Source organism: Mizuhopecten yessoensis, unplaced genomic scaffold, assembly GCF_002113885.1.
Source record: "Mizuhopecten yessoensis strain PY_sf001 unplaced genomic scaffold, ASM211388v2 scaffold8839.2, whole genome shotgun sequence".
Taxonomy (NCBI): Eukaryota; Metazoa; Mollusca; class Bivalvia; order Pectinida; family Pectinidae; genus Mizuhopecten; species Mizuhopecten yessoensis.
In genome coordinates this window covers 70,600-83,131 of record NW_018407748.1, presented here as the reverse complement: position 1 = coordinate 83,131, position 12,532 = coordinate 70,600, and the positions used below count along the sequence as shown (strand labels likewise).

Sequence of the window (12,532 nt, the reverse complement as noted above, 5' to 3'; positions counted from 1 at the left end):
TCCACTTTATACCCTGTCAGTACTGCCCCCGCTAAACCATCCATGTGAAGCCGACTCCACTTTACACCCTGTCAGTACCGCCCCCGCTAAAACATCCATGTAAAGCTGACTCCACTTCATGGGCTCGATCAACAGATGCAAACACTCGTGCTATCTTAGAAATCCACAAAATGACAGCTATTCTCTTGTTATAGTAAACATCTTTATGTTTGAGTTACTATAAATAGAAAATATTCATATTAATTTTTTCTAAAACATTTTCCATTTGGTACCTTACATTAAATTTTGACAACAAAATATTTTAAAAGAGATATGATTACATATATTATAAATATTTCACTGAAAATCATCAATACGACTAAATATAAAGTAGCAATATTTATCTAAAGACATTATGAAGTCAAGTCTACAAAAGACTAATGTTTGCTCTATTGCCCTCCTGTGATCTATGCTGTTTTTCTCTGGTATTGGGCCACAGAATTCCACAGTCAAACCTTAATGCAAATAACTTAAGCAGAGCAAACACTGTTAGATAAGAGCTAGCTAGGGCACTGCTGACAATACATGCACGTAGCTAGCTTTCTCGGTCTTACAGCCATGTCTATTTTATATCTCAATATAAGTCTCCAACAGGAGCTGGGAGCTGTGCTCAGAGGGACAATCACATCTGTCAATATTGTGTACTACAAATCAATGTGATCAATCTTTGGCTGTCATAAGACACAGTAAACTTAGGGAGAAGAATTTCCAACAAAGTACACAAGTGTATCTGAGAGTCAACACTCAACTTCTGTACATGTTATCATTGTAGTTTAGAGAGTGATATCATTGTAAACCCAATTCAAAATGTTACAACTGTCTAGAGAAGGTTAATCGGGCCTCTCTTCCATCATATAGTGTATATGTATAAAAGCTTTAGGTCTCAAGGCCAATTACTTCTGAAGGGCAACATCAAATACAACAGGAACGTCAAGTTGTTTATATCCCCTGCTCCCCCCTGTTGAAGTGAAAACAACAAATTTTGGTAATTTTAAACTTGTTTTACTCAAAAACAACTAAGTGAAAACTCTAAAAAGCAAAAAGGACCCCTTTGCAATATAATTGATTCATGTTAGAAGTTTGAAGAACAAACCTGTAATTAATGGTTTTTGAGATAAACTCCAGAAATGCAAAAATACACCAAATGTACATATTTAGGGCATCATATCCATGACAAAAAGGATTTGATTTAATCATAAAAATAAAACAACAGAAAGGCTTCCCTCTGTAAGGGGGTTATTTTATGTGTGGGATCTAAAGATCAAATCAGTAAGGTAAAGTAAAGTCCCCACTTTCATTTCAGTTTGTTAACTGAAAGTATTCCTTAATCATTATAAAAATACTATACATTTTACTGATGTATTGCTGCTGACGGGAGCTGACGATCGAGGTAGTTAACATCGGTACTGTTAACAAAATCACTCAGAAGTTAACGTTGTTTAGCAAGGTTTGTGGAGCAGAAAATTAAACTTTCAAGAGATATTACTCTAGAAAAAATAATCAACCACAAATTCCTTTCTTCATGCTCATCGATACACTTGATGTAATTTTACTGTGTCAAGTTCAAAAGAATTCCAACAAACCGGTTAGAAGCAGTTGCATGCACTTACATTAAATATACCAACATAATGCATGTGTAAACATCAAATGTTTTGCACACATAAATCAAATACATCAATAAGATGTATACTACCAACAAAACAGTGAACAGAGGAGATAACACCGGACATGTAACTAGCTACTACACCAAAGATAACTACCTGTGTAGGTGTTAATGCATTCTCACGTCCCCACCACTAAGAACATGCTGAGGAATTTACCACCACTTATTATGGTAATAGTCTAATGTCTCCTCGGTAAAACTAATCTGGCAAAGTTTACTGAACGAAAACTTTCCAAAGAGCTAATGTTTGCAAATACTCATAAACGGTGCCATATAGAGAAGCTAACAAACTCAGAATGACCTTTACATTTATAAAGGTCAAGTCCAGTGTAATGCTGCACTAAACCTAACTACAGGTACCACATATACAGTATACCCTGTATCTATTACCCTGTAAGCTGATACGATGAACATGAAGCTTTACCAACTCCACTCACCATAACGTCCACAAGGAGAAAAGGCTGTAATTGACCTGTGTCCTTAAACACTAAAACAATGTGATTTGTGTCTGGAAATTCTATAGGAAACTGATCTGGTCATCTTTAAAACTTAATGAATCAAGTTTGACATGTTTTACCCAGATTCTGAGGCATGATTGACATTCAAACGTTTATCCATACTGGATAACACATAAATATAACCTATCAAAAATTGGAGGAAATCACTACTATATAAACTAGAAATGTAAGCCAAAGGCTAACTCATATCCTCGCTCCTACATAAACCAGAACTATAAGCTAAATGCTTATTAAGGCAAAGCATTGCAAAGCAATAAAGCCTCCCACCCGTAATGATTTCTTTATTGACTGAGCTGTACACTTATGTAAGTATATATATATATAGATCACTGACATACTTCCTGTACTCCCTTCCAATGTCAAAAAATACTTGCACACCAAATCTTGTTAGCCCAGATGAACAAGTTTTGCTGAAATGTGTCCTACTAGTCAGGACAAATTTTTTTAACAATGGGCCATAACTCTGTAAAAAGGGTAGAAATGGAAAAATACTACCCTGACTCCGGGGTAACTACCATATCTGTAAACTGTCATTGAAATTGGTGCAGTATTATAGGTGGCCATAACTCCTTTTAAAAGGGTCGGAATGAAAAAGTACTACTTGGATGCACAATGTCAGGGGGCAGGGCCCACTTGTGTAAAACATCTCAAAGTTAAGGAAAATCTCAAGCAATGTATTTTCTATGGGAAATCTTAGACTTGAGGAAATCTCAAGAGTTGAGATGTTTTATACAAGTGGGCCCAGTTAACATATCTGTAAACTTTCTTTGAAATTGGCCCAGTAGATTAATAGAAGTTGTCAGGGCAAGGATTTTTCAACAAAGTAACTTTGTAAAAATGGTCAGTATGAAAAAATAAAACCTGGATGCACAACTTCAGGTGGTAGCTACCATATCTGGAAACTTTCTTTGAAATCGATCCTAACGTTAGAAGGAGTTGTCCGGACAAAATGTTTCATGATTTTTTCAACAACGGACCAAAACTTCGTAAAAAATGGTCAGAATGAAAAAATAATACCTGGAAGCACAATATCAGGTGGTAGTTATCATATCTGGAAAGTTTCATTGAAATTGGTCCATTACTTTAGAAGGAGTTGTCCGGACAAACGTTTTCTACAGACAGACGGACGGACGGATGGACAAGCTGATTCCAGTGTCCCCCCCTAACTTCGTTGCAGGAGGTATAATAAGTAGCAATGGAGACTACTAGCTGAACCTCAGGGTTTATTTCTGGTATTCCTCAGATCTACTGGTCAGACCGATCCGTCTTTACACCTGATAGGTACAACCACTCCCCGATCAGGATCGGAGCTGTGTGATAGATCTCGTGATAGATCGATACCTGAATCATGTCAGCTTGACAAAGGGTGTAACCTGAACTAGATCAGCCATCAATATGTGTCTTATCTTTCCTTCAATACACTGTCATTTCATCGACCTTGAGTTAGTTGTGAGATAGAAACTGTTTTCTCCTTAACCCACATGACCTTAAAATATACAGGGCTATCGTTTACACCTTCAGGCACAATGATAGTAAGTAATTGTTTTATTACAACGTGTTAGAGGAAACTCCTGTCATGAACAGGTTTAGAAGGACATGTTAAATGTGTAGTACGAATTGTTTTTGTCAGTTTTGGAATAAAATGGTTCGTGTAGATCTTCATTGACTTTTATCGAAATGTTAATATCAACTGAGTGAAGTTGGAAAATAGACCCCCACATAGAAGGATTGGAAAATAGACCCCCACATATAAGGATTGGAAAATAGACCCCCACATATAAGGATTGGAAAATAGACCCCCACATATAAGGATTTTCCAACGGAAATAAACCATATGACACCTAGACCAAAAGGAGGAGTGGTGCTATTTTCACACACCTTTTTATTTATACACACACAGATCAGATGTTGAATTTTACAATTAGAAAATACCTGGAATATGTCTAACAAGTTCAGAATGGAATCAAAAGCATATGATTCCCTTTAAAACAGCTCTTTTATGGAGATCCTTAAATGGTAGATGATTTTCAAGGGATTTCCAATTGTTTAAAGAGAAATTAAAGTTTTCTATACACAATCACCAGACAAATATTGACAGCCTGAGCTTAACCCCACATATAGTGTCTCACAAAACATATTTCTAGTCAAGTATCTCCAAAAAAACTTAAAGTTCTGGAAAAACCTCCCCCAAAAAATAATTCTAGTAAAGGATGTCCCAAAATATATAGTTCTTAGAAATTATGTTTAAAAATACAGTTTTAGTCAAATATTTCCACAAAGATGGTTCCAGTAAATTAACTCCCATATATCAGAATAAAAACAGAAAGTGACATACCCAATATATAACAAAGGGTCATTTTAATGTTATCATGCTATCTCATTTATCATGCTTTCCTAAAATGAGTTCAAAGATATCAAACATAGATAGCTCAGAACAGAATACCTCAGATACCTCAGCCATTATTATTGTGTTATTACCTCAGATACCTCAGCCATTATTGTTGTGTTATTACCTCAGATACCTCAATTGTTGTGTTATTACCTCAGATACCTCAGCCATTATTGTTGTGTTATTACCTCAGATACCTCAGCCATTATTGTTGTGTTATTACCTCAGATACCTCAATTGTTGTGTTATTACCTCAGATACCTCAGCCATTATTGTTGTGTTATTACCTCAGATACCTCAGCCATTATTGTTGTGTTATTACCTCAGATACCTCAGTTGTTGTGTTATTACCTCAGATACCTCAGCCATTATTGTTGTGTTATTACCTCAGATACCTCAATTGTTGTGTTAATACCTCAGATACCTCAATTGGTGTGTTATTACCTCAGATACCTCAGCCATTATTGTTGTGTTACTACCTCAGATACCTCGCCATTATTGTTGTGTTATTACCTCAGCTACCTCAATTGTTGTGTTAATACCTCAGATACCTCAATTGTTGTGTTATTACCTCCGATACCTCAATTGTTGTGTTAATCCCTCAGATACCTCAATTGGTGTCTTATTACCTCAGATACCTCAATTGTTGTGTTATTACCTCAGATACCTCAGCCATTATTGTTGTATTAACAAATTATCAGACTCGCACTAAACCAGAAGCAGAATAAGACGTTCTCCCTTTAAAGCTTGTAGAGGACATGTAGATAAATGATGTTCTGTTAAGGCACACTGGTAATAATGACACCTGACAGGCCGAGGGTTAACATGACATCCTAAGTAAATCATGTCGTCTCGGTTTTGAAAATGTTTAATCCATTAAGATTCAATGTACAATTGCACAGATTATATTCCATTTAATTTCAATCTAATTCCTATAGGCAAAAGTAAATTAACAAATACAACTTAATCATCTCAAAACCTTTCTGGAGCCGAAGATGTGTATACAATAATATAATTCGAACAGGTTAAACATTATTTATTTAATTTTGTTCGAACTGACCGGAGGTTTACCGTAGATAATCATATCCACTGTGATATCTTTATTTTGTCTTTAGTTTAGTTCCTCTGTAATATCTGGAGATTTAGAATAAACACATTTTCCCCTGTTATATCTGGAGATCTAGAATTAACACATTTTTCTTTGTGATATCTGGAGATCTAGATTTAACAAATTTACCCCTGTTATATCTGGAGATCTAGAATTAACACATTTACCCCTGTTATATCTGGAGATCTAGAATTAACACATTTTCCCCTGTTATATCTGGAGATCTAGAATTAACACATTTACCCCTGTTATATCTGGAGATCTAGAATTAACACATTTACCCCTGTGATATCTGGAGATTTAGATTTAACACATTTTTCTCTGTGATATCTGGAGTTCTAGAATTAACACATTTTTCTCTGTGATATCTGGAGTTCTAGAATTAACACATTTACCCCTGTTATATCTGAAGATTTAGATTTAAAATATTTTCTCCTGTTATATCTGGATACCTAGAATTAACAGATAATTCAACCCAATGTCCTCTGTGATATCCCCGGTCTCTATTTAACACTATTCCTCATTAATATTCTGGGGATTTAAATAAGATATGTTTCCCTATTACATCTAGAGGTCTAGATTTATCACATTTTTTGTGAAATCTGGGAATCTACTATCAACTTTTAAAGACAGAGATTTGATTTATTCCCTTAAATAATAATTATGCTATAAAACTCTGTTAAACAACTTTTTCAACTGAATTGCTAAACTGACAGTTCTGTAGATGCATATTTAAACACCCTATGATGTCTGGGGCCCGAAATGTTTTGATATATCTTACAGAACAGTTTTCAGATTGTTCCCTTGACACAAGGAACATAAATAACGTAAACCTTAACAATTTGTTGCAGTGTTATTGTCTGCACACTACAATGTGGAGATCTCTCTAGTTTATTTTAGCCATGGATGACTGACTTAACTAATCAATACATACTGCAAGAAATTTGTCTCAGTGTCTGCTGTTTTCTGTTTTAATATCATTATAAAACCCACTATGGGATCAGTGTCTGCTGTTTTCGTTTCAATATCATTATAAAACCCACTATGGGATCAGTGTCTACTGTTTTCTGTTTTAATACCATTATAAAACCCAATATGGGATCAGGGTCTGCTGTTTTCTGTTTTAATACCATTATAAAAAAAACCTATGGGATCAGTGTCTGCTGTTTTCTGTTTTAATACCATTATAAAACCCACTATGGGATCAGTGTCTGCTGTTTTCTGTTTTAATATCATTATAAAACCCACTATGGGATCAGTGTCTGCTGTTTTCTGTTTTAATACCATTATAAAACCCACTATGGGATCAGTGTCTGCTGTTTTCTGTTTTAATATCATTATAAAACCCACTATGGGATCAGTGTCTGCTGTTTTCTGTTTTAATATCATTATAAAACCCACTATGGGATCAGTGTCTGCTGTTTTCTGTTTTAATATCATTATAAAACCCACTATGGGATCAGTGTCTGCTGTTTTCTGTTTTAATATCATTATAAAACCCACTATGGGATCAGTGTCTGCTGTTTTCTGTTTTAATATCATTATAAAACCCACTATGGGATCAGTGTCTGCTGTTTTCTGTTTTAATATCATTATAAAACCCACTATGGGATCAGTGTCTGCTGTTTTCTGTTTTAATATCATTATAAAACCCACTATGGGATCAGTGTCTGCTGTTTTCTGTTTTAATATCATTATAAAACCCACTATGGGATCAGTGTCTGCTGTTTTCTGTTTTAATATCATTATAAAACCCACTATGGGATCAGTGTCTGCTGTTTTCTGTTTTAATATCATTATAAAACCCACTATGGGATCAGTGTCTGCTGTTTTCTGTTTTAATATCATTATAAAACCCACTATGGGATCAGTGTCTGCTGTTTTCTGTTTTAATATCATTATAAAACCCACTATGGGATCAGTGTCTGCTGTTTTCTGTTTTAATATCATTATAAAACCCACTATGGGATCAGTGTCTGCTGTTTTCTGTTTTAATATCATTATAAAACCCACTATGGGATCAGTGTCTGCTGTTTTCTGTTTTAATATCATTATAAAACCCACTATGGGATCAGTGTCTGCTGTTTTCTGTTTTAATATCATTATAAAACCCACTATGGGATCAGTGTCTGCTGTTTTCTGTTTTAATATCATTATAAAACCCACTATGGGATCAGTGTCTGCTGTTTTCTGTTTTAATATCATTATAAAACCCACTATGGGATCAGTGTCTGCTGTTTTCTGTTTTAATATCATTATAAAACCCACTATGGGATCAGTGTCTGCTGTTTTCTGTTTTAATATCATTATAAAACCCACTATGGGATCAGTGTCTGCTGTTTTCTGTTTTAATATCATTATAAAACCCACTATGGGATCAGTGTCTGCTGTTTTCTGTTTTAATATCATTATAAAACCCACTATGGGATCAGTGTCTGCTGTTTTCTGTTTTAATATCATTATAAAACCCACTATGGGATCAGTGTCTGCTGTTTTCTGTTTTAATATCATTATAAAACCCACTATGGGATCAGTGTCTGCTGTTTTCTGTTTTAATATCATTATAAAACCCACTATGGGATCAGTGTCTGCTGTTTTCTGTTTTAATATCATTATAAAACCCACTATGGGATCAGTGTCTGCTGTTTTCTGTTTTAATATCATTATAAAACCCACTATGGGATCAGTGTCTGCTGTTTTCTGTTTTAATATCATTATAAAACCCACTATGGGATCAGTGTCTGCTGTTTTCTGTTTTAATATCATTATAAAACCCACTATGGGATCAGTGTCTGCTGTTTTCTGTTTTAATATCATTATAAAACCCACTATGGGATCAGTGTCTGCTGTTTTCTGTTTTAATATCATTATAAAACCCACTATGGGATCAGTGTCTGCTGTTTTCTGTTTTAATATCATTATAAAACCCACTATGGGATCAGTGTCTGCTGTTTTCTGTTTTAATATCATTATAAAACCCACTATGGGATCAGTGTCTGCTGTTTTCTGTTTCAATACCATTATAGAACCCACTATGGGATCAGTGACTGCTGTTTTCTGTTTAAATACCATTATAGAACCCACTATGGGATCAGTGACTGCTGTTTTCTGTTTTAATATCATTATAAAAACCACTATGGGATCAGTGTCTGCTGTTTTCTGTTTTCATATCATTATAAAACCCACTATAGGATCAGTGACTGCTGTTTTCTGTTTTAATACCATTATAAAACCCACTATGGGATCAGTGACTGCTGTTTTCTGTTTCAATACCATTATAGAACCCACTATGGGATCAGTGTCTGCTGTTTTCTGTTTTCATATCATTATAAAACCCACTATAGGATCAGTGACTGCTGTTTTCTGTTTTAATACCATTATAAAACCCACTATGGGATCAGGATAGAGGTCTGGGAATCTCTATTTCTAGTAACTTTTGGTTTGTTTGTGTTTTACATCCTATTAACTGCTATGGTCATTTTAGGATTGCCAGATTTTTCTTGTTACAGTGTTACTGTATCTACAGGTATCTGTAGTAGTGGTGTAATCATGTTACTGTAACTATTTCTAGTAGTGGTGTTTCTGTAACTATTTCTAGTAGTGGTGTTAATGTAACTATTTCTAGTAGTGGTGTTACTGTAACTATTTATAGTAACAGTGTTACTGTAACTATTTATAGTAACAGTGTTACTGTATCTACCGGTATCTGTACATAGTAGTGGTGTAAGTACTGTAGCTATTTCTAGTAGTGGTGTTTCTGTAACTATTTCTAGTAACAGTGTTACTGTAACTATTTATAGTAACATTGTTACTGTATCTAACGGTATCTGTACGTAGTAGTGGTGTAATCATGTTACTAGTAGTGGTGTTACTGTAACTATTTCTAGGGTATTATTACTGTAACTATTTCTAGGGTATTATTACTGTAACTATTTCTAGTAGTGGTGTTACTGTAACTATTTATAGTAACAGTGTTACTGTAACTATTTACTGTAACTATTTCTAGTAATGGTGTTACTGTAACTATTTCTAGTAGTGGTGTTACTGTAGCTATTTCTAACGGTATTGTTACTGTAATTATTTTTAGCGATGGTGTTATTGTAACTTTTTTGAACAGTATTGCTACTGTAACTGTTTCTAGCATTGTGTTACTGTAACTTTCTCTAGCAGTAGTGTTACTACATGTTACAACTATTTCTAATTGTGCGTTCATATTATTACTAGAAACAGTGTTAATGTAGCTATTTCTAGCTGAATAGTGTTTGTGTAACTATTTCAAACCTTTTCCCTGAACTTGAATACAAGTATAAGAATGAAGCATATATGGGATGGATAGCAATAAAACAAAGGTATTACAGCGTATCAGTGTTTGTTGTAGAATGTTTACAATCGTAGAGGTCCAAAAACCTGCCATGATCATTGTTTCAAGTAAAAATTGTTACATCGATAATTGAAAGCTTGTTAAACAGTACATCTCAAATAAAATTGTTACAATCTATACAAGTTTTTGTCTACAGCAATATGCATTAACCTGTGTGTCAATACAGAATCTTTGTACTTAGTTCTAGAGCTGCATATCACCAATACAATACCACTATGTGTGGAGCACGGGGAAATCAATCCTAGTGTGGATATTGATTCAAACGTGAAATACATACAACATATCCACTATACAATAATAAGAAATACTAAAATTTGTTTAGGGATCAATCCTTTGTACCCAAACCAAACACAGAGAGGAGCTGAAAGTGGGCAGTGAGGGATGGCTTGCGGATACCCTACATAGGCACCGTGGACAAACGGCCATACGCAGACACCTCAAACTGTAATCTAGTATTTTATCAAGCAATTCAAATGACGATCTGTGTCATTCGATGAAAATATTTAAAATAGACTCACCTGTATCCCTTGATTCCCTGGATATGTCGCCTGTCCCAAATAGTGCCACTTGTCCTATTAATTAATGTCACCCGTCCCTATTTGGTGTCATCTGTCCTAATTAGCACTATCTACTAGATGTCTGGACCTATCTGTAAAACAATGGTCAAAACATGTATAATCTCACTATTTCAGGTATGATCGTACATTCCATATTATCTGTAATATAATATGACAATTTGGCCAGGTAAGACATATTTAGTGAGCTAATATCCAAACATGTGTCGTACAGGTGTACACTATATACCTGAAGGTTGGAGCTGTCTTATCTATGTACCTACATGTAGTCATACCCACTTGTGATATTTAAACCCTTACACCGTTTCACTTTAGAACAGAATCAAGCAATATATTGGCCTCTTCATAATTAAATCTTTTAAGATACATGTTTGTTGTTTCAGGTGAGGTATACATTCTGATAAGGCTATCTTTTGATATGTGGACAATGATAATTCTTGTAAAGAGATATTCTCTGGAACAATAGAACCTTTGTCCTTATGACATAATTAATACAATGCGTAAAATTCATCTGTCAAACAATACTCAAACCCTTTCTTAGCTCTCTCAGGTAATACCCATTCTGAGCATTATATGTATTCCAGTTTGTCTTTTCAGTTATTTGTTAACATTCTAGAGAGGTATAATACTGTAACAAAATTGGAGCGACCAGGTAGCTCAATTTGTACAGCAACCATGCATCCAGGGTTCAGAAGGTTTCAGGTTCAACTCCCAGTCAGCTGGCTGTATATTTTCCTGTGTCCTATTTCAGTGGTCCCTGTGACCAACCTTTGTTTCAAGCATTTAGGTGTACACTTGGCAAGGGGGTACCTAAACTTGGGTTGTAAATAATATTATCTTCTGGGACAAAAACTTCAAAAAAGGAGGGAGGAATGTAGCAGAAATTGAGTGGGATGTTTGCCGGCAAACAGGCAGCTAATTGGCAAAGCATCAGTCTAGAGTTTGGAAGGCTCTAGGTTTCAATCTTGGTCTGGCCATTTTCTTGTTACAAAACCATGATTTTTTCTGACATGAATTGGGCAAGATATTTCAAGCCATATTGACTACAACTCAATTGATATTTCTTATGTTTTCCCATCTGTTGAGTAACTCCTGAAATAAGCACTTGGTAGTTCCTTAGCGTATGCTTACTACACAGTACACTATACATACCGTCACAATCAACTGAGTCCTGCCATCATCAGCAGAGTCCTGAGCACTGTCCCATCAGCTGAGTCCTGGGCACTGTCCCATCAGCTGAGTCCTGGGCACTGTCCCATCAGCTGAGTCCTGGGCACTGTCCCATCAGAAATATCTCAAGAATAGGTCCAACTCAAACACAAGGCCAGCAACCTGGAGTATCCCGAGTCAGGTTAGATAGACATTACAACCTGGAGTATCCCGAGTCAGGTTAGATAGGCATGACAGCCTGGCTGGAATATTACTGTTATTTCTATAGGACAGGCTGTCAATCGTACAACTCCCAATAAATTAAATATGATGTTAATGTTAGTAGGATAATGCTATGAACATCTCCTTGCATCGCAGACTTATTTTTACAAACCAGGATAATGCTCCAATACACAAATAACCATCCAAAGGTGTGAAGTTATCCAGGTTGTCAAGGGTTCCATTACTTACGTCAATTCTGTTTGAAAATCTGCAGCCAGAGAACAGATGGAGAGGAGAACCATCATTGTTAGTCACCCTTCACCGACTTGTGTTGGACAGGAAACAGTTGGCAGCTCTGTCAAACATTCTACCTAGCTTCTCTCTTCAATCAAATTATCAACTTCACAAACAACCCAATCAATTGATTTCAGAAATCTATTTAATGTTCAATGATGCAGTTCTTACCAGCATGAACTGCTAGGAACATC

The 12,532-nt window shown here is 35.4% G+C and overlaps 1 protein-coding gene across 1 annotated transcript in view; it reads right to left on the bottom strand.

The window, feature by feature from the left end:
- The window catches only part of LOC110456731, a 68,237-nt gene extending 56,175 nt beyond the window's left edge, over positions 1–12,062 (bottom strand). Inside the window, exons 1-2 of the mRNA XM_021507647.1 lie at positions 11,826–12,062; positions 10,617–10,747 (exon numbers count right to left, since the gene is read on the bottom strand). The gene's annotated coding sequence lies outside the window, so the exon portion shown is untranslated. The remainder of the gene's footprint in view (positions 1–10,616; positions 10,748–11,825) is intronic.
- Between the last annotated feature and the right edge of the window lie 470 nt (positions 12,063–12,532).